The sequence below is a fragment of the Ovis canadensis genome, chromosome 13 (genome assembly GCF_042477335.2).
Source record: "Ovis canadensis isolate MfBH-ARS-UI-01 breed Bighorn chromosome 13, ARS-UI_OviCan_v2, whole genome shotgun sequence".
NCBI classification, from domain to species: Eukaryota; Metazoa; Chordata; class Mammalia; order Artiodactyla; family Bovidae; genus Ovis; species Ovis canadensis.
In genome coordinates, this window is record NC_091257.1 from 32,068,560 (window position 1) to 32,088,981 (window position 20,422).

Here is a 20,422-nt window from a genome sequence, read left to right on the forward strand (position 1 = left end):
ATAAAGCAGAGACATTGGGTGCTGAGTGAACTGGACCCAGTGTGGCTTAGGATGACGGGGTGTAAAGCAGGAGGAACTGAGATGTGGTTATTTCTTTTTATTGAAGTAAAGTTTATATAACAAAAAATTCACTATTTTAGCCATGGTAAGGTGTAATTTTTTTCTTTAGTATATTCATAATGTTTTGCAAACAACGCCATGCTCTAATTCCAAAACAGTTTTCCCACCCCGAAAGAAAACCATTTCCTATTCACCCCAGCCTCTGGCAACCACTAATTTAATTTCTGCCCTTTTCTTTTCATCCTCCTCTTCTGGGTTTCTCACTGTGTGTATGTTGGTAAGCTCAGTGGTGTCCTGCGGGCCTCTTAGGCACTGTTCATTTTTCTTCATTCCTTTTTATTTCTGTTTCTCAGACTGGATAATCTCACTTGACCCATTTGAAGTTCACTTATTATTTATTCTCTCTTTTGAAGTCGCCTGTCGAACCCCTATAGTGAATTTTTCATTTCAGTTATTGTGTTTTTCTCTTCCAGCATTTTCCTTTGGTACCTTTTTATGATTTCCCTTATTGATATTCCCTATTTGGTAAAATACTGTTCTTATGAATTCTGGTTTATTTACTGTTTATATACTTCTGCATTGCTTAAAAGGAGAAGCTTCAGGGTTTCCTCTTGACCTTCCCTGCCATCACAGTCTTAACTGTGAGGTTCAGGGGTCCAGTGTCAGGCCCCAAGAATGTCTGTTCCAACCACATACTGGGGAGCTGGGGAAATAACTGCAGAATGGGTTCACAGACTTGTGTAATTTACTGTGACGTGGACTTGGGCCAGAACACCATTTGCAGTGGGACCCCACCCCCAGCCCCTACAAGCATCCCCTCTGACTGATACTCAGTGCTGTTATCCAGTCTTAAAGGCTTTAGGATTTCCCCTTCTCTGGGGCATATTTACACTAGTGAGCACCTATAGATAACTAGGAAGATTTATAGTATTCTGTAATGTTACCACAAGATTTTCTTCAGAATTCTGACCCCCTCTTTAGTCAAGGGACTTTATGAACTGTCTCAGGTCTTATAATCAGTTGAGGGACTGTTACTAACTCCTAAGGCAGAGACTCAAGGCAGGCCTCTGTTTGAGAAAGATATACACACACACACACACACACACACACACATATCTAATATGTATATTTACATATACATATATGTAGTAGGGTGATGAGAATAAAGGTTGTAATAGTGGGCATTTTATTTCATGGATGTGATGGTGATAGTGTGGTGACTGAGCTACAAATGAATAATATAAATAAGGTAAGTGTTATTACAATATAAATTAGTAGGATTGTTGTAGTTGGATTATACAATATAATGGCTGTAATTCATCCTATATGGGCAATTGATGAGTAAGCTATGATTTTTCATAGTTTGGTTTGCTTTAGACTGCCTCGGTTCAGTTCAGTCGCTCAGTCGTGTCCGACTCTTTGAAACCCCATGAATCACAGCACACCAGCCCTCCCTGTACATCACCAACTCCCAGAGTTTACCCAAACTCATGTCCATTGAGTTGGTGATGCCATCCAGCCATGTCATCCTCTGTTGTCCCCTTCTCCTTGTGCCCCCAATCACTCCCTACATCAGGGTCTTTTACAATGAGTCAACTCTTCGCATCAGGTGGCCAAAGTATTGGAGTTTCAGCTTCAGCATCAGTCCTTCCAATGAACACCCAGGACTGATGTCCTTTAGGATGGACTGTTTGGACCTCCTTGCAGTCCAAGGGACTCTCAAGAGTCTTCTCCAACACCACAGTTCAAAAGCATCAATTCTTTGGCGCTCAGCTTTCTTCACAGTCCAACTCTCACATCCATACATAACCACCGGAAAAACCATAGCCTTGACTAGATGGACCATTGTTGGCAAAGTAATGTCTCTGCTTTTGAATATGCTGCCTAGTTATGAACAACTTTCCTTCCAATGACTAAGCGTCTTTTGATTTCATGGCTGCAATCACCATCTGCAGTGATTTTGGAGCCCCCCAAAATAAAATCTGACACTGTTTCCACTGTTTCCCATGAAGTGATGGGACCAGATGCCATGATCTTCGTTTTCTGAATGTTGAGCTTTAAGCCAACTTTTTCACTCTCTTCTTTCACTTTCATCAAGAGGCTCTTTAGTTCTTCTTTAGGTTCTGCCATAGGGTGGTGTCATCTGCATATCTGAGGTTATTGATATTTTTCCCAGCAATCTTGATTCCACCTTGTGCTTCCTCCAGCCCAGCATTTCTCATGATGTACTCTGCATATAAGTTAAATAAGCAGGGTGACAATATACAGCCTTGATGTACTCCTTTTCCTATTTGGAACCAGTCTGTTGTTTCATGTCCAGTTCTAACTGTTGCTTCCTGACCTGCATACAGATTTCTCAAGAGGCAGGTCAGGTGGTCTGGTATTCCCATCTCTTTCAGAATTTTCCACAGTTTATTGTGATCCACACAAAGGCTTTGGCATAGTCAATAAAGCAGAAATAGATGTTTTTCTGGAACTCTCTTGCTTTTTCCATGATCCAGTGGATGTTGGTAATTTGATCTCTGGTTCCTTTGCCTTTTCTAAAACCAGCTTGAACATCAGGAAGTTCACGGTTCACGTATTGCTGAAGCCTGGCTTGGAGAATTTTGAGCATTACTTTACTAGCATGTGAGATGAGTGCAATTGTGCAGTAGTTTGAGCATTCTTTGGCATTGCCTTTCTTTGGGATTGGAATGAAAACTGACCTTTTCCTGTCCTGTGGCCACTGCTGAGTTTTCCAAATTTGCTGTCATATTGAGTGCAGCACTTTCACAGCATCATCTTTCAGGATTTGAAATAGCTCAATTGGAATTCTATCACCTCCACTAGCTTTGTTCATAGTGATGCTTTCTAAGGCCCACTTGATTTCACATTCCAGGATGTCTGGCTCTAGGTGAGTGATCACACCATCGTGATTATCTTGGTCATGAAGATCTTTTTTGTACAGTTCTTCTGTGTATTCTTGCCACCTCTTCTTAATATCTTCTGCTTCTGTTAGGTCCATACCATTTCTGTCCTTTATGGAGCCCATCTTTGCATGAAATGTTCCCTTGGTATCTCTAATTTTCTTGAAGAGATCTCTAGTCTTTCCCATTCTGTTCTTTTCCTCTATTACTTTGTATTGATCCCTGATGAAGGCTTTCTTATCTCTCCTTGCTATTCTTTGGAACTCTGCATTCAGATGCTTATATCTTTCCTTTTCTCCTTTGCTTTTTGCTTCTCTTCTTTTCACTGCTATCCTCCAATTAATAGTATGAATGTAAAGATTAATTGTATTAAGTTTAATGGATGGTAAAATTCAGTGCAATACTGGTGTGAGTTTGTGTCCTGTTAATAAAATTGTCTGCTATTAATGAGAATTCAGATATGGAATGGAGAGAGTCCTAGTTTCTGATTAGAGCTATTTCTATGACTGTTAATGCTCTTGGGATAAAGATTTTTTATAGTTCACTGGCTGGAATATAATGGAGTAACAAGAGCAGCTATTACAGATAATATTGATGTGGTGGCTTGTGTCAGAAAATATTTAATGGATGCTTCTGTGGCTCATGGATTAAACTTTTTTTATTATGATGGGAATAATGGCAACTGTATTTATTTCAAATCCAATTCAGATAAGCAATCGGTGTGATTAGTTATTACAATTACGGTTCCTGAAATAATGGTTACAATAATGATAAAGATGATAGGATTTATTAGTATGGGAAGGATATAAAACAGCATTTTGGGGGTATGGGCTGACTAGCTTATTCAGCTGACCTTACTACAAAAGGTCGTGTTATGCAGTAGCAGGAAGAATTTTTGAATTCTTAAGGGTAGGTTCAGTTCCTGTGATTCTAGAAAGATAGTTTAAACCTCTGTTATTTACTCTAGCAAAGTAACTTGTGTCAGACATGTTTCTTACATTGTCGGGGGATGCTTGCTGTTATGATAGGTAGTGAGATGTGTCAAATGCACAGGGCTAGTGTTCCTTGTAGGAAATTTTTTCAATTTGCTGAAAAGTTGATCATACTAGAATCAAGGATTGTTGTTGTTGTTCAGTTGGTCAGTCATGTCCGACTCTTTGCAGCCCCATGGACTGCAGCATGCCAGGCTTCCCTGTCCTTCACCATCTCCCTGAGCTTGCTCAAACTCACGTCCACTGAGTTGGTGTTGCCATCCAACCAGCTCATCCTCTGTCATCCGCTTCTCTTCTTGTCTTTAGTTTTTCCCAGCATCAGGGTCTTTTCAAATGAGTGAGTTCTTTGCATCAGGTGGCCAAAGTATTGGAACTTCAGCTTCAGCATCAGTCCTTCCAGTGAATATTCAGTGTTGATTTCTTTTAGGGTTGCTGGTTTGATCTCCTTGCAGTCCAAGGGATTCTCAAGAGTCTTCTCCAACCCCACAGTTCAAAGGCATCAATTCTTTGGTGCTCAGCCTTCTTTATGCTCCAACCGTCAGCTTACATCCATACATGACTACTGGAAAAACCTTAGCTTTGACTACACAGACCTTTGTCAGCAAAGTAATGTCTCTGCTCTTTAACACACTGTCTAGGTTTGTCATAGCTTTTCTTCCAAGGAGCAAGCGTCTTTTAATTTCATGGCTGCAGTCACTGCAGTGATTTTGGAGTCCAGTAAAATAAAGTCTCTCACTGTTTCCATTGTTTCCCTATCTATTTGCCATGAAGTGATGGGATTGGATGCCATGCTGTTAGTTTTTTGAATGTTGTTTCTTTTTGAAAATTTATTTATTTATTTAGCTGTGCCAGGTCTTAGTTGTGGCATGTGGGATCTAAGTCCCTGTCCAGGGATCGAACCCAGGCTCCCTGCATTGGGAGCACAGAGTCTTAGCCACTGGACCACAAGGGAAGTCCTGAATGTTGCATTTTAAGCCAGCTTTTTCACTCTCCTCTTTCACCTTCATCAAGAGGTTCTTTAGTTCCTCTTCACTTTCTGCCATAAAGGTGGTGTTATCTGCATTATCTCAAGTTACTGATATTTCTCCTGGCAATCTTGATTCCAGCTTGTGCTTCATCCAACCTGGCGTTTTGCATGATGTACTCTGCATATAAGTTCAATAAGCAGAGTGATAATATACAGCCTTGATGCACTCCTTTCCCAGTTTGGAACCAGTCCATTGTTGCATGCCTGGTTCTAACTATTGCTTCTTGACCTGAATACAGGTTTCTCAGGAGGCAAGTAAGGTGGTCTGGTATTCTCATTTCCTGAAGAATTTTCCAGTTTGTTGTGATCCACATACTCAAAGGCTTTAGTATAGTCAGTGAAGCAGAAATAGATGTTTTTCTGGAATTCTTTTGCTTTTTCTATGATCCAATGGATGTTGGTAATTTGATCTCTGGTTCCTCTGCCTTTTCTAAATCCATCTTGTATATCTGGATGTCCAGTTCTTGGTTGAAGCCTAACTTGGAGGATTTTGAGCATGATCTTGCTAGCATGTGAAATGAGTGCAGTTGTGCAGTAGTTTGAACATTCTTTGGCATTGCACTTCTTTGGGATTGGAATGAAAATTGACCTTTTCCAGTCCTGTGGCCACTGCTGATTTTTCCAAATTTGCTGGCATATTGAGTGCAGCACTTTCACAGCATCATCTTTCAGGATTTGCTTTAGGTGAGTGATCACACCATTGTGGTTATCTGGGTCATTGAGATATTTTTGTGTAGTTCTTCTGTGTATTCTTGCCACCTCTTCTTCATATGTTCTGCTTCTGTTAGGTCCGTACCGTTTCTCTCCTTTATTGTGCCCATCTTTGCATTAAATGTTCCCTTGGTATCTCTTAATTTTCTTTGAGAGATCCCTAGTCTTTCCCATTCTATTGCTTTCCTCTATTTCTTTGCATTGCTCGCTTAAAGACTTCCTTCTCTCTCCTCGCTATTCTTTGGAACTCAAGGATAGGATGCTTGGCTTCACTGTAAACAGTGTAAATCTGTTTTCACACTGAAAAAACTAGAACAATGGAAAAACTGTAAACAAGAGTATTTTGACAATAAAGTTGGTTGTATATAGTTCTAGTGTGGGGGGCTGTGGAATTCTCCTAGAAAAATGATTATTTTGGAAAATTTGTTTATGATGATGATGGCATATTCTGTGAAGACAAATATAGCGAACGGGCCTGCTGCGTATTCTATGTTGGAGGCCGATACAGCTTCAGGTTCTCCTTCTGTTAGGCTGAAGGGGGTTCAGTTAGTTTCAGCTAGAGTGGAGATAAGTTGTATTATGGCTAGGGGTCGTGATGGGAAGATTATTCGTAAATGTCCTTGAGATGAGGGTTGAGAGCGTAAAGGATCCATGACTTTTATTTCGCTCTCTTTGGCTGTGCTGGGCTCACTGCTGCGTGCGGGCTTTCTCGAGTTGCAGCGAGTGGGGCTGCTCTTCACTGTGGTGTTTGGCTTCTCCTTATGGTGGCTTCCCTTGTGGTGGAGCACAGCCCCTGGAGCACGCAGACTTCCGTAGCTGTGGTGCACAGGCTTAGTTGCTCCGCAGTGTGTGGCTCCTCCCGGACCAGGGATCTAGTCCTTGTCCTCTGCGTTGGCAGGCGGATTCTTAACCACTGAACCACCAGGGAAGTCCCAGGATACGTTTATTAGAAGGACTGATAGAAGAAGAATCGTAGCATTGCTTCACGTGAAACTGTCGGTGCTGTTGCTCATAGAGCTCCAATTAGCACACATTTTGCATTGGAAGGTCATCCGGATCAATGTCTAGGCACAAGCCTAGACAGTTAGGCTTGACGTATCTGATATAAATGTCAGTAATACTTCTCTAAGTTTTTGTTAATGAGGCGGTAAGGTACAGGCTGCCCACTCCAGTATTCTTGCCTAGAGAATTCCATGGACAGAGGAGCCTGGTGGGCTACAGTCATGGGGTCACGAAGAGTTGGACACGACTGAGTGACTGACAGTACTTTCACCAGATACAGGTCAGGGAATTCGTATGGTTAGAGCTAAGATTAGGGCTAAAGTGGGTGTGATAAATACGGAAATGGAAGATGTAGCTGGTCATGGTGATTCTTTAATGAATAATTTGACTACATCAGCAATAGGCCATAATAGGCCACATGGTACAACATTTTTTGGTCCATTTCAAAGTTGCATGTAGCCTAGAACTTTCCATTCGATTAATGTGAGGAATCCCATGGCTAGAAGAATAGGGATAACAAGTATTAAGTTTACTCATTATAAAGTAAACATTTATAAACTCATTATAAAAATTATGAACATTTTGTTAAGGAGAGGATTTGAACCTCTGGCTATAAAGGTTTAAACTTTATGCAGTTAGCCATCTGTGCTTCTCTAACAAACTCTGTTCTTGGGTAAGGTTTTGTATATATTAATTAAATTAAATTTATATCATTAATTAGTTTTAAGACACTTTTTAAATGTAGACCTTATTTCTCATGTCCTTTCACACTGGGAAAAATATATAGTAGATAGAAAGTGACCTCGATTATTTTGGTATGAGCTCAGATTATGTAGGACTTTAATCATTTAACAAATGGATCTTTAATAGTATACTATTGGGAAGTCCTGGTCCAGCATTGAGATGGTTAATCATTTATGACAAATACATCATTGATGTGAACTCTAGAATAGGATTGCACTGCTATCCCTAGGGTAACGTGTTCCATTGTTCAATTTTTGGATCAATGAATGATATCGGGAACCCAAGGGAGAGGAAGGGGATGAGGTCAATGAGCAACAGGATGGAGGAGGGAGGAGGAAGAGGAGGCAGACCAACAAGATGGGCCCTGCTGCAGGAGCAGCCTCAGCAGCAGGTGGGAGGCTGGAGGCAGTGCTGCTGGTGGCGGCCTGGGGCAGAGTCAACGGTGGCTGCCGTGGCAGTGGCAACAGCCATGGGGACTTGGAGCCGAGAGGAGCTGCTGCTCGAAACAGCATGTCTTTCCCAGGATCAGGGTCTTTTCCAGTGAGTCGGTTCTTCAAATCAGGTGGCAAGAGTATTGGAGCTTCAGCTCCACCATCAGTCTTTCCAGTGAATATTCAGGACTGATTTCCTTTAGGATTGACTGGTTTGATCTCCTTGCAGTCCAAGGGACTCTCGAGAGTCTTCTCTAGCACCATGATTTGAAGGCATCAGTTCTTAGGCACCCAAGCTTCTTTATGGTCCAACTGTCACATCTGTATATGACTACTGGAAAAACCATAGCTTTGACTACATGGACCTTTATCAGCAAAGTGGTATCTCTGCTTTTAATATGCTGTCTAGGTTTGTAATAGCTTTCCTTCCAAGAAGTGAACGTCTTTTAATTTCATGATTGCAGTCACCATTTGCAGTGATTTAGGAGCCCAAGAAAATAAAGTCTGCCAGGTTCCACTTTTCCCCCTTCTATTTGTCATGAAGTGGGACTGGATGTCATGATCTTAGTTTTTTTCAATGTTGAATTTGAAGCCAGCTTTTTCACCCTCTTCTATCACCCTCATCAAGAGTTCCTCTTCACTTTCTGCCATTAGAGTGGTGGTGTCTGCATATCTGAAGTTGTTGATATTTCTCCCAGCAATCTTGATTCCAGCTCGTGATTCATCCAGCCCAGAATTATCACATTAGCTTGGGACGGTTTAATACAGAGATGCTTCTTTAGACTCCTTAGTATATCATTGGGCTTCCCTAGTACTCTGATGATAAAGCATCCACCTGCAATGCACGAAACCCGAGCTCAGCCGCAGGTCAGGAAGATCCCCTGGAGAAGGAAACGGCAACCCCTCCAGTATTCTTGCCTGGAGAATCCCATGGACAGACGAGCCTGGCGGGCTACAGTCCATGGGGTCTCAGAGTCGGACACGATTGAGCAACTAACACACACATACAGTGTATCATTAATTAATTATGTATTCTGCTGTATGACCTATTGCTTTTGATGGTAGATTCATTTTGGAAAAATTCACTTGTGTGTGTGATTTGGGAAATCATAGAACTATACATAGAGTATATTAGAACATAGACTTTGGAGTCAGATGTATCTTGGTTCCCATATTTTATCATATATGATTCTTCATCTCTGACAACAGAAATGGTAATATCTTGTGTTAAAGGATTGTTTTGAAATTTAAATCAGCTAACATATATCTTCAGTATAGTACCTGTTCAATAAATGTTATTACTTAAATTTTGTTTAATAGAAATCAGTTTAGAGAGATATTCACCTAGATTATTTGAACATTTTCTGCTGTCAAATGTTAGTATTCAAGATAAAAATAAACTTTGTATATTTATGGAGTTGGTGGTAAAAAATGAAATGCCATTCTCATTTTCTTCCCATATCAGTCTTTTCATTAATAGACATGTGCTATTTACTACCAGCCACTAGGTACATGTCATTATTTAAAGTTTTAATGGACTATTTTAAAGAGCAGTTTTAGGTTTACAGAAAAATTACACTGAAAATATAGAGTTTCCATGTTTGCCTTCCCCCACAGTTATACAGTTACTTCATCTTACATTAGTTTGGTGCATTTGTTATCACTGATATGCCAGTATTTACAAGTTATTAACTGAAGTCCATAGTTTATGTTCCAGTTGACTCTCTGTGTTGTACAGTCCTGTGGGTGGGATTGTCTTCTTTCACTTAGCAATGTATGTTTAAGGTTCTTGTGTGTCTCTCCATGGCTTGATAGCTCATTTATTGCTAAATGATACTCTGTTGTATGGATAACTTTTGATTTTAATTAATTAAAATCAAAATTTACTTCCTCAGTAGTACCAGCAGCTACTTGTGGCTAGTGGCTACCATACTGGAAAATGCGGATACAGCACATTTCCGTCATCTCAAAAATTTTGACTGAAGAACGCTGGTATCAACCAAAGTCCAATTCTCCAACTATCTTCACTGTCACGGGGAACTTACCTGTGAGCACAGCCTCAGTTTGTCCTAAGCCTACATTTTTAGTGCTTTGGCTTAATGCTGCAAACCTAAGCTTGACACAGTTTAAAATCCTTTACTCCCCCAAAGAATTAGCCTTTCCAGATGCTGCCCATTATAATATGGTTTCCTATCAGGGCATCATCTTTTACTCCATTCATCCTGTCCCTAAAATCTGGAGTCATCTTTTTCTTTCTTATTTTTTCCCTACACCTTTTGAATGTTTATCAAAGGTACGCAGGTCTCAGAGCTAATAACTGGTGGAGTTTAGATCCGAAGGTAGAACTCCTTTTTCTAGTTCTTTCTTGGGATCTCCACTAGTTGGGGCTGCTTTTCCAATAATTTTAAAGTTGCAGTCACTTTTGAAGAGTTTATTGGCGATTATGTACTGTGTGATTTCTATTATAAATCAAGACTGTAAAGGCTATAGCTATAGATTTAATAAGTAGTGAGGTACTCATTCTTTTAAACATCAGAACTTGAAGGAATTTATCTTATTTCACTCTCTATAATTCAGTTATGATGGAAAAATATTTTTTCCTCTATGTGTGACCCACTTTGCATAACAAAAATTAATTTCCCTCACTAATATTTGGCTGGTAAGGGTGAATAGAATTTAACTGAATATCATTGCCATCCAAAATTCTGTATTTATGCTTGTATTCTATTCAAATACTTTGTGAAGTCCAGTTTGGTTACCATGTGAACTTGTATCTTCTTAAACATTCTTTAAATTGCCATGTTGAAGTTTCCAGAGCTTGGAAAATGGAGAGCTTTGTTTCTGTCTCTTTGCGGTTCTTTCACAGTAATCTGTGCCTCTCCTTTGCTGAAAATAGCATGCTGTGTATGGTCTTGATCTGACCTTCTGTGTATACTGGCTGTGCTGTGCTGTGCTTAGTCGTTCGGTCATGTCTGACTCTTTGCAACCCCATGGACTCCAGCCCACCAGGCTCTTCTGTCCATGGGGATTGTTGGGCAAGAATACTTAAGTGTGTTGCCATTCCCTCCTCCAGGGGATCTTCCCAATCCAGGGATCGAACCCAGGTCTCCTGCACTGCAGGCAGAATCTTTACCATCTGAGCCACCAGGGAAGCTCAAGAATACTGGAGTGGGTAGCCTATCCCTTCTCCAGGGGAACTTCCTGACCCAGGAATCGAACTGGGGTCTCCAGCATTGCAGGTGGACTCTTTACCAACTGAGCTACCCAGGGGGCCCATCTATTGGTTCAGTTCAGTTCAGTCGCTCAGCCGTGTCCGACTCTTTGCAACCCCATGAGGCCTGCACGCCAGGCCTCCCTGTCCATCACCATCTCCCGGAGTTCACTCAGACTCACATCCGTCGAGTCAGTGATGCCATCCAGCCATCTCATCCTCTGTCATCCCCTTCTCCTCCTGCCCCCAATCCCTCCCAGCATCAGAGTCTTTTCCAATGAGTCAACTCTTCGCATGAGGTGGCCAAAGTACTGGAGTTTCAGCTTTAGCATCCTTCCCTCCAAAGAAATCCCAGGGCTGATCTCCTTCAGAATGGGCTGGTTGGATCTCCTTGCAGTCCAAGGGAATCTCAAGAGTCTTCTCCAGTACCACAGTTCAAAAGCATGCTCAAAAGTTCATTTTTATGGAGACATTCTGTTAAAGAGTACTAGTCTTGCATGTTTTAAGTACTGTATTTGAAAAGAAAATCCTGAATTTTAACCTTCATTTTGAAATGGTTTCCCTATAATTACTACTCTTAAAACCCATGTTTTATATGTCAGTTTTTACATTAATTACTGTTTTGATGAAAACTGTTGCTCTTTGCTCAAATGTAGCCTATCTTTAAATTTATTAAAAACTTTAAAAAAAGATATCAATAAATATGCAAATAATATATTAATAAAAATATATCAATAATATATTTTGACTAGTAAGTCTAGATTTTAATCATTCAGAGGCTTTTCTCTTCTCCAAGGTCATCCCAACCAAAACCATCAACCTATATGAAAATTTTGTTATCCCTTGGTGGTTTAATTAGTGTCTTGGGGTGAATTAATTAAAACTCCATAGGATCATCTCATCATATTTTGTTATACCTGTCTCTTCATGAGAAGGTCAGTTTCACCGATTAAAAGTGAAAGACAGTAAAACCCTCGTGCGGCTATTCATACAAACCCTCACTTAGAGAACAATTGATGATGCTACCTTCGCATTGTGTATTGTCAGGATACCTCAGCTGTTTAACAGCCACCACTGGGCAGGCAGTGCCTCTAATACTAGTTATGCTAGAGGGGATGGATTTTTGGTAAACAAGTGGGGTTTACATTTGCTGAGTTCCTCTTACTCTTTAAGAAATCTGCTTGAGTGCATGCTGGTGTTGGGTTAACAACGTACTTAGTATGTATTTTGATGTTGAATTGTGTGGGCTCGCTAAGAGTCGGACACGACTCAGCGACTTCACTTTCACTTTTCACTGTCATGCGTTGGAGAAAGAAATGGCAACCCACTCCAGTGTTCTTGCCTGGAGAATCCCAGGGACGGGGGAGCCTGGTGGGCTGTCATCTATGGGGTCGCACAGAGTCGGACACGACTGAAGTGACTTAGCAGCAGCAGCAGCAGCTGTTAACTATCAGTAATTGATATAAGCTTATACAGGAGAAATAGTTCTTGCTACTCATGTTAACATTATTGCTTCTTTTGGCTAATAGATCAGTCCAGTGTAAAACTAGGCGTTGATATGCTTATTGTTGATAGTAAGATAAAGTCATTATTGAGCTTGAATGACTTCTTAATTGGTGACTGCTTTTAAGCCAGCTATGATGTTATTTTTACTCTCTAGATAAGGTCGTACCCATTTCTAAAAAGCTGTACCTTTGTAAAAGTTGAAACATAATTTTTTGTAATTTTTAAAGTTGAAATAAGTTTCTTTTCTTGGACAATCAAATATCATCAGGCTTGTGAGGCTTGTCACCTCTTCTCTCCATTTTGCAGCATAGATGAGTTTGTTCTTTAAAAAAATTTTTTATTTGTTTATTTTTGGCTGTGTTAAGTCTTCGTTGCTTTGTGTGGGCTTTCTCTAATTGCAGTGAGCAGGGGCTTCTCTTCATTGCGGAGCACAGGCTGCAGTAATTGCACCACGCAGACTCAGTAGTTGTAGCTCGTGGGCTCTAGAGCACGGGCTCAGCAGTTGTGGCACACGGGCAAAGTTGCTTCACGACATGTGGAATCTTCCCAGAACAGGATCAAACCCATGTCCCCTGCATTGGCAGGTGGATTCTTATCCACTGCATCACAAGAGAAGTCCAATGAGTTTATTCTAATAAACTGTTTATAAGCAGCTCACTTGGTTTTGAGATATTTAGTAATAACTTCCCTTTGTTATGGAGAAGGAGATGGCAACCCACTCCAGTACTATTGCCTGGAAAATTCCATGGACCTGGAAGAGGCTGGTAGGCTTCAGTCCATGGGGTTGCAAAGAGTTGGACATGACTGAGCAACTTCACTTCACTTCCCTTTGTTACTGTTTACTAGTTAAATCCTTATGCAGAGGTAGAAGAATAACCTGTGCTTTTTATTACTTTAATGCTTCTTTAAAAGCCCACTATAGGGCTTCCCTGGTGGCTCAGACAGTAAAGAATCTGCCTGTAATGCAGGAGGCCTGGGTTTGATCCCGGAGTTGGGAGGATCCCCTGGAGAAGGGAATGGCAACCCACTCCAGTATTCTTGCCTGGAAAATTCCATGGACAGAGGAAGCTGGCAAGCTACAGTCCATGGAGTTGCAAAGAGTCGGACATGACTGAGTGGCTAACATACAGTGCTTCTTCCTTATTTCCTTATGGTACTTGCTCTATAGTGCCAAAGGTTGTTTTAAATTTTTATCTACTACTTTGAATGTTGAGTGAATGATTCAGTTTGCTTGTGGTTTTGTGTGTGTGTGTGTATAATAACTGATTTTGTATATTTTATATCATACAACTTAGTTTGTCTAACATTTTTGGTGTAGTTTTTAGTGTTTTCTATATATAGTGGCATGTGTGTTAGTTGTTCAGTCATGTCCAACTCTTTGTGACCCTTGCACTGTAGCCCACCAGGCTCCTCTGCCATGGGATTCTCCAGGCAAGAATTCTGGAGTGGACTGACATTCCCTTCTCCACGGGATCTTTCTGACCAGGGATTGGACCTGGGTCTCTGTCATTGCAAGAGTTTGTCTGAGCCACCAAGGAAGCTCTTTGTAGCATGTCATCTGCAAATAAAGACATTTTACTTTTTCTAAGGCAGATAGATGGGGAAACGGTGGAAACAGTGGCTGACTTTATTATTCTGGGCTCCAAAATCACCGCAGATGGTGACTGCAGCCAGGAAATTAAAAGACACTTACTCCTTGGAAGAAAAGTTATGACCAACCTAGACAGCATATTGAAAAGCAGAGGCATTACTTTGCCAACAACGGTCTGTCTAGTCAAGGCTATGGTTTTCCTGTGATCATGTATGGATGTGAGAGTTGGACTATAAAGAAAGCTCAGTGTCAAAGAATTGATGCTTTTGAACTGTGGTGCTGGAGAAGACTCTTGAGAGTCCCTTGGACTGCAAGGAGATCCAACCAGTCCATTCTGAAGGAGACCAGTCCTGGGTGTTCACTGGAGGGCCTGACGTAGAAGCTGAAACTCCAATACTTTGGCCATCTGATGCGAAGAGCTGACTCATTTGAAAAGACCCTGATGCTGGGAAAGATTGAGGGCAGGAGGAGAAGGGGACGACAGAGGATGAGATGGTTGGGTGGCATCACCGACACAATGGACATGGGCTTGGGTGGACTCCGGGAGTTGGTGACAGACAGAGAAGCCTGACGTGCTGCAGTTCATGGGGTCGCAGAGAGTCAGACACGACTGAGCGACTGAACTGAAGCTGATTTGGATGCTTTTTATTTCTTTTTCCTTGTGTGATGGCCTGGTTAGGATTTGCAGTACTCAATTGAATAAAAGTGATCAGAGTGGATATCCTCGTCTTAGTCTTGATCTTGGAAGATAAACTGTCAGCTTTCACTATTGTGATCTTAGCTGTGGGCTTACCACATACGGCTTTTATTATGTTGAGTTCAGTCAGTCTATATCCAGTTAATTGAGAGTTTCTATTATGAATGGATGTTGAATTTTGTCCAGTACTGTTTTCTGCATTACTGAGATGGTCATGTTTCTCTTTGATTCTGTTAATGTTGAATATCACGTTGAATTGTGGGTGTTGAACTATGCTTTTTGTAATCCCTGAAATAAATCCCACTTGATCATGCTCTATGTTCCCATTAATGTGGTTGAATATTGAATATTGTTGAATCTTTAGAGGATTTTTGCTTGTATTTTCATCTGGGATACTGGCCTATAATTTTCTTGTACTATTCTTTCTGGTTTTGGTATCAGGGTAATTCTGGTCCAGTAGAATGTTTACAAATATTCTATTCTGTTTTTTCTTTTAAGAGTTTGAGAAAAATTGGTATTAGTTCTTAAATGTTTAGAAGAATACACCAACAAAGTCATCTGGTCTGGACTTCTACTTGTTGAGAGGTTCTGATTACTGATGCAATCTCCTTACTAGTAATTGTTTTGACATATATTCTATTTCTTCATGATTCAGTCTAGGAAGGTTTTATGTTTCTATGAATACATGCACTTATTCTAAATTGTTTGATTTGTTGGCATATAATTGTACATAACAGTCTCTTAAGGGAACTCCCTGGCGGGCCATTGGTTAGGACTCTGTACTGAACAGGTTTTCTATCCTTCATCAGGGAACTAAGATCCCACAAGCCACACAGCATAGCCAAAAGAAAAGTATTTTATGATCTCTGCATTTCTGTGATATTTGTTGTAAAATTTCACCTTTCATTTCTAATTGTGAGTCCTCTCTTTTTCTCTTGGTGCGTATGATTAAAGATTTGCATATTTCGTTTATCTTTTCAAAAACCAGGTTTTCATTGATCGTTTGTCATTTTAATCTCCATTTTATTTATTTCTGTTCTGATCATTGTTATTTCCTTCCTTTTACTAACCTTAGGCTTAGTTTGTTTTTTTTCTAAATTTCTTGAAGTGGAAAGCTGTTTACTGTACTGAGATGTTTCTTGTTTCTCAATGTAGGCTTTTCTCACTTAATCTCTCCTATAACAGCTTTTGCTGCGTTTTCATTTGTCTCATGACGTTTTTGTTTCTTTTGATTTTTTTGATTCCTTGATTGTTCAGTAACATGTTGTTTAATCTCCACATATCTGTGAATTTTGCAGTTTTTTTCTTATAATTGGCTTCTAGTCTCATACTTCTTTGGTTGGAAAAGATGCTTGATATAATTTCAGTCCTCTTAAATTTGTTGAGACTTGTTTTGTGTGATCTATCTCCAATAATGTTCCATGTATACTTGAAGAATGTGTATTCTGCTGTTGGATGGAATGTTCTTAAATGTTTGCCAAGTTTATCTGGTCTAACATGTCAGTTACGTCTAGCGTTTTCTTATCGATTTTCTCTCTAGATGATCTATCCATTGATGAAAGTGTAGTCAATAAATAGAAGTCCCTACTACTATAGTATCGCTGTTTCTCCCTTTAGGTCTGTTAATATTTGTTTGATACATTTAGGTTTTTCTAAGTTGAGTGCATAAGTAGTTGCAAATGTTATGTCCTGTTGTTGGATTGGACCCTTTATAGTTACATGATGATCTTCTTTGACTTATTACAAAATTTGTCTTAAGGTCTATTTAACTATAGCTACCCTAGCTTTTGAAAATTTTTATGAAATATTTTTTTTCCATCCCTTCACTTTTAGTTTGTGTGTATAAACCTGAAATGAGTCTCTCATAGGTAGCACACTGATGGTTCTTGGTTTTGGTTTTTTTTTTTACATCTATTCAGCCACTCTGTATATCTTTATCTTTTTTTTTTTTTTTGAGAGTTCAGTTCATTTACATTTAATGCAATTACTTGTTGTTCAGTCACTCAGTCATGTCTGACTCTTTGCAGCCCCGTAAGTACAGCACAACAGCTTCCCTCTTCCACCATCTGGAGTTTCCTCAAACTCATGTCCATTGAGTCAGGATGCCAGCCAGCCATCTCATCCTGTATCGTCTCCTCCTGTTGCCCTTAGTCTTTCCCTGCATCAGGCTCTCTTCCAGTGAGTCAGCTCTTCCCATCAGGTGTCCAGAGTATTGGAGCTTCCACTTAACACCAATCCTTCTAATGAATATTCAGGGTTGATTTCCTTACGACTGACTGGTTTGATCTTCTGGCCATCCACGGGACTCTCAGGAGTCTTCTCCAGCATCACAGTTCGAAAGCATCAGTTCTTTGATGCTCAGCCTTTTTGATGGTTCAACTCTCACATTCATACATTACTACTGGAAGAACCATAACTTTGACTATACAGACCTTTGTCAGCAAAGTGACTTCTCTGCTTTTACTAATACGGATTTATTGACATTTTCTTAATTGTTTTCTGGCTGTTTGTAATTCCTCTGTTCCTTTTTTCTTTTCTTGTTCTTTTCCTTTATGATTTGATGATTTTTCTGAGTGGTATGCATAGATTTCTTTATCTTTTGTCTATCTTTGGTAGAGTTTTGCGTTATGGTTACCATGAGGCCTACATATAACATCTAAGAGTTATAACATTCTATTATAAGCTGATAACTTAAGTTTGAATTATTCTAAAATTCTATATTTTTACCATCTCCTCCCATCACATTTTGCATATGAGTTATTTAACTGCATATAAGTTAAATAAGCCTTGATGTACTCCTTTCCCAACTGGAACCAGTCTGTGGTTCCATGTCTGGTACTAACTGATGCTTCTTGACCTGCATATAAATTTCTCAGGAGGCAGGTAAGGTGGTCTGGTATTCCCATCTCTTAAAGAATTTCCACAGTTTGCTGTGATCCACACAGTCAAAGGCTTTAGTGTAGTCAGTGAGGCAGAAGTAGATATTTTTCTGGAATTTGCCTGCTTTTTCTATGATCCAACATATGTTGGCAATTTGATTTCTGGTACCTCTACCTTTTTTAAATCCAGCTTGAACATCTGGAGGTTCTTGATTCATATACTGTTGAAGACTTCCTTGGAGAATTTTGCACATTACTTTGCTAGCTTGTGAGATGATTGCAAGAGTGCAGTAGCTTGAACATTCTTTGGCATTCACCAGAATGGTCAGTGGCTACTGGTAACAAAAATTGCTTGTAAATCATTTTATTACATGCATTGAGGCTACAATAAATTTTAAATGCATCGAATAAACCAAAATTACTCAAATAGAAGCCCATTTTTGAGTTTTCCAGAAGATACTGAAGCTTGCCAGATATTAATCAGATCAATAACTCTTTTCATATATTTATTACACTCTAATATGTAAGTGGGCTTAGTTATCTGATGGCCAGTGCTCCTGTCTCCCTCTCCTGTAGATGGAGGTGTTTTATAAATAGTTGTCACCATGTAGATTAGCCTTTTGTCTTTCCATATAAGAAGAATCACTATTCCTTTCTGTGTGTTGTGCTTAGTCACTCAATCATGTTCAACTCTTTGTGACCTCATGGACTGTAACCCATCATGATCCTCTGTCCGTGGGATTTTTCCAGCAAGAATCCTGGTCGGTTACCATTTCCTTATCTAGGGTATCTTCCCGACCCATGATCAAAACCACCATCTCTTGTATCTCCTGCATTGCAGCTGACTCTATCTGCTGAGCCATCAGGGAAATCCTTCTATAAGAATGTCATTTTTCCACTCTGTAGATTTTTAGATTTCACCTTTAATTTGCTTTAGTAGACCACGGTTCTCTCTTATAGTCCTACAAACTCTGGATTTATTTTTCAACAGTATTTCAGATGTTAACACACTGTTGGAATAATTACTTTGGTAACCATGGTGCCATGAACCAAGATAAGGTTGCAGGACCGATAATATTGTTTCTTGTGGTTTCCTTCCTTCACCCTTGTAAATCTCAAGGTTGCATATATATCTAATTTCACTTACACTAACCATCCTGACCAAAATTCCATATTTTGTAAGTTTTCTGGATTATAGGTTTTGGATCTGAGTTGTCCTCTTCACCTTATCATTGCCTCATTTAGTGATAACTCTGTTTGGGTATATAGATCAATTGAAATTTTGGTAGAAAATAACCCCAAAGTGTTTTTTTCTTTTCTTTTCTGATTGAATTCAATAAGTATTTATTGAGTGCCTGTTACATGCAAGATTTTGTTTCAGTTACTTGGGACACAGCAGAGGATAAAACAATGGTCCCTGCCCTCATGGAGCTTACAGTCTAGCATTTATGACCACTTCACCAGGATGCCGTGACCTGGGCAAGTCACTGCGCCTCTGTCCTCAGCCACCTGATGCAGGAGTAAGGAGGCCTGGCTCAGATGTGGGTAACCAGCTGGCTGTGCTGGAGGTGCCAAACAGGGCACCTACCCCCAGCCTACCACCCAGACAGTCGACAGGGCTGGAAGCTGGCTTTCAATAATAAAGTACACGAGGAGGGGGCTCGGGGACTGGAGCCCGTAGTCTGCTAGGCTGCTGTCTCGGGGCCTGGGCATTGCTATACGACCTGCTGCTGCTGCTGCTTCTTGGTGGCCACCTTGCCGGCAAGGTCCTTGGCCTTCTCTGTAGCTGCCAGTGCTGTCTCCTTGGCCTTCTCCTGGGTTTCGTTGGCTGTTTCAAGAAGGGTTTTGGGAGGGACCTCACTTTGTAGCTTGGCTGAGGTGTATTTAAAAGCCTTCATAGTCTAGGTCAAGTTGCTTTTGAACCATGTGAGACCAAATTCCTGGACAGCTCTGGAGACGCCGAATAAATAAGCTAGAGGAGACCCAGGCTTCCTGGCAGATTTCGGTCCAGCTGCTGTTATCAGAGTACCCATAGTAAACACATCATTCCTCCACCACCATCAGCCGGGCGTGGTTGACATAAAGGTGGTCATGGCCTGGCTTTTGTGGGTCCATAATGGAGTCCTCCAGGATGTACTCTGAGTGAGCAGCATTGGCGAGAAACAGTCGCTCAGCCCAGCGGGGCATCCTGTTCGTCTTGGTCAGGAGTCGTCGGGACAGGAGCTTCTGCTCAGAGGTCGCCTCTCGTTGCCCTGTCTTCCGTCAAGACGTGTTTGCTACAGGGATTCGGGTACCGCAGCCAGAAGGCAGCCAACAGTGGTCCCAGGAGCTCCGGAGCATGCTCTGGCCCAGGAAATACTTGACCATGATCCCGTCAGCGCCCGGGCAGCAGCAGGGGTGCGGAGCGCGTGCGCAGCGCATGCGGAGGCCGGGCTGGAGCTCGACGCGCGGCCGCCATGCGAGCAGCGGCTCAGTCGCTACTGCGCCACACCCAACCAGCCGCCGCCATGAGGAATTATCGGAATAACCCCAGCGTGTTTAATTCATGAAAGCCTGTCTTCAGAGAGTGGAGTTTCCAAGTTATTGTTAAAGTGAAGAAATGTCATTATTTGTTCCAACTTTCTTCTCGTCATAACCTTGGGAAAGATAGATGTTTCAAATAATG

The 20,422-nt window shown here is 40.8% G+C and overlaps 1 pseudogene; it reads right to left on the reverse strand.

Annotated features, from left to right (window-relative positions):
* Positions 1-19,389: 19,389 nt before the first annotated feature.
* LOC138417368 (PRELI domain-containing protein 1, mitochondrial pseudogene) lies at positions 19,390-20,125 on the reverse strand (annotated as a pseudogene).
* Between the last annotated feature and the right edge of the window lie 297 nt (positions 20,126-20,422).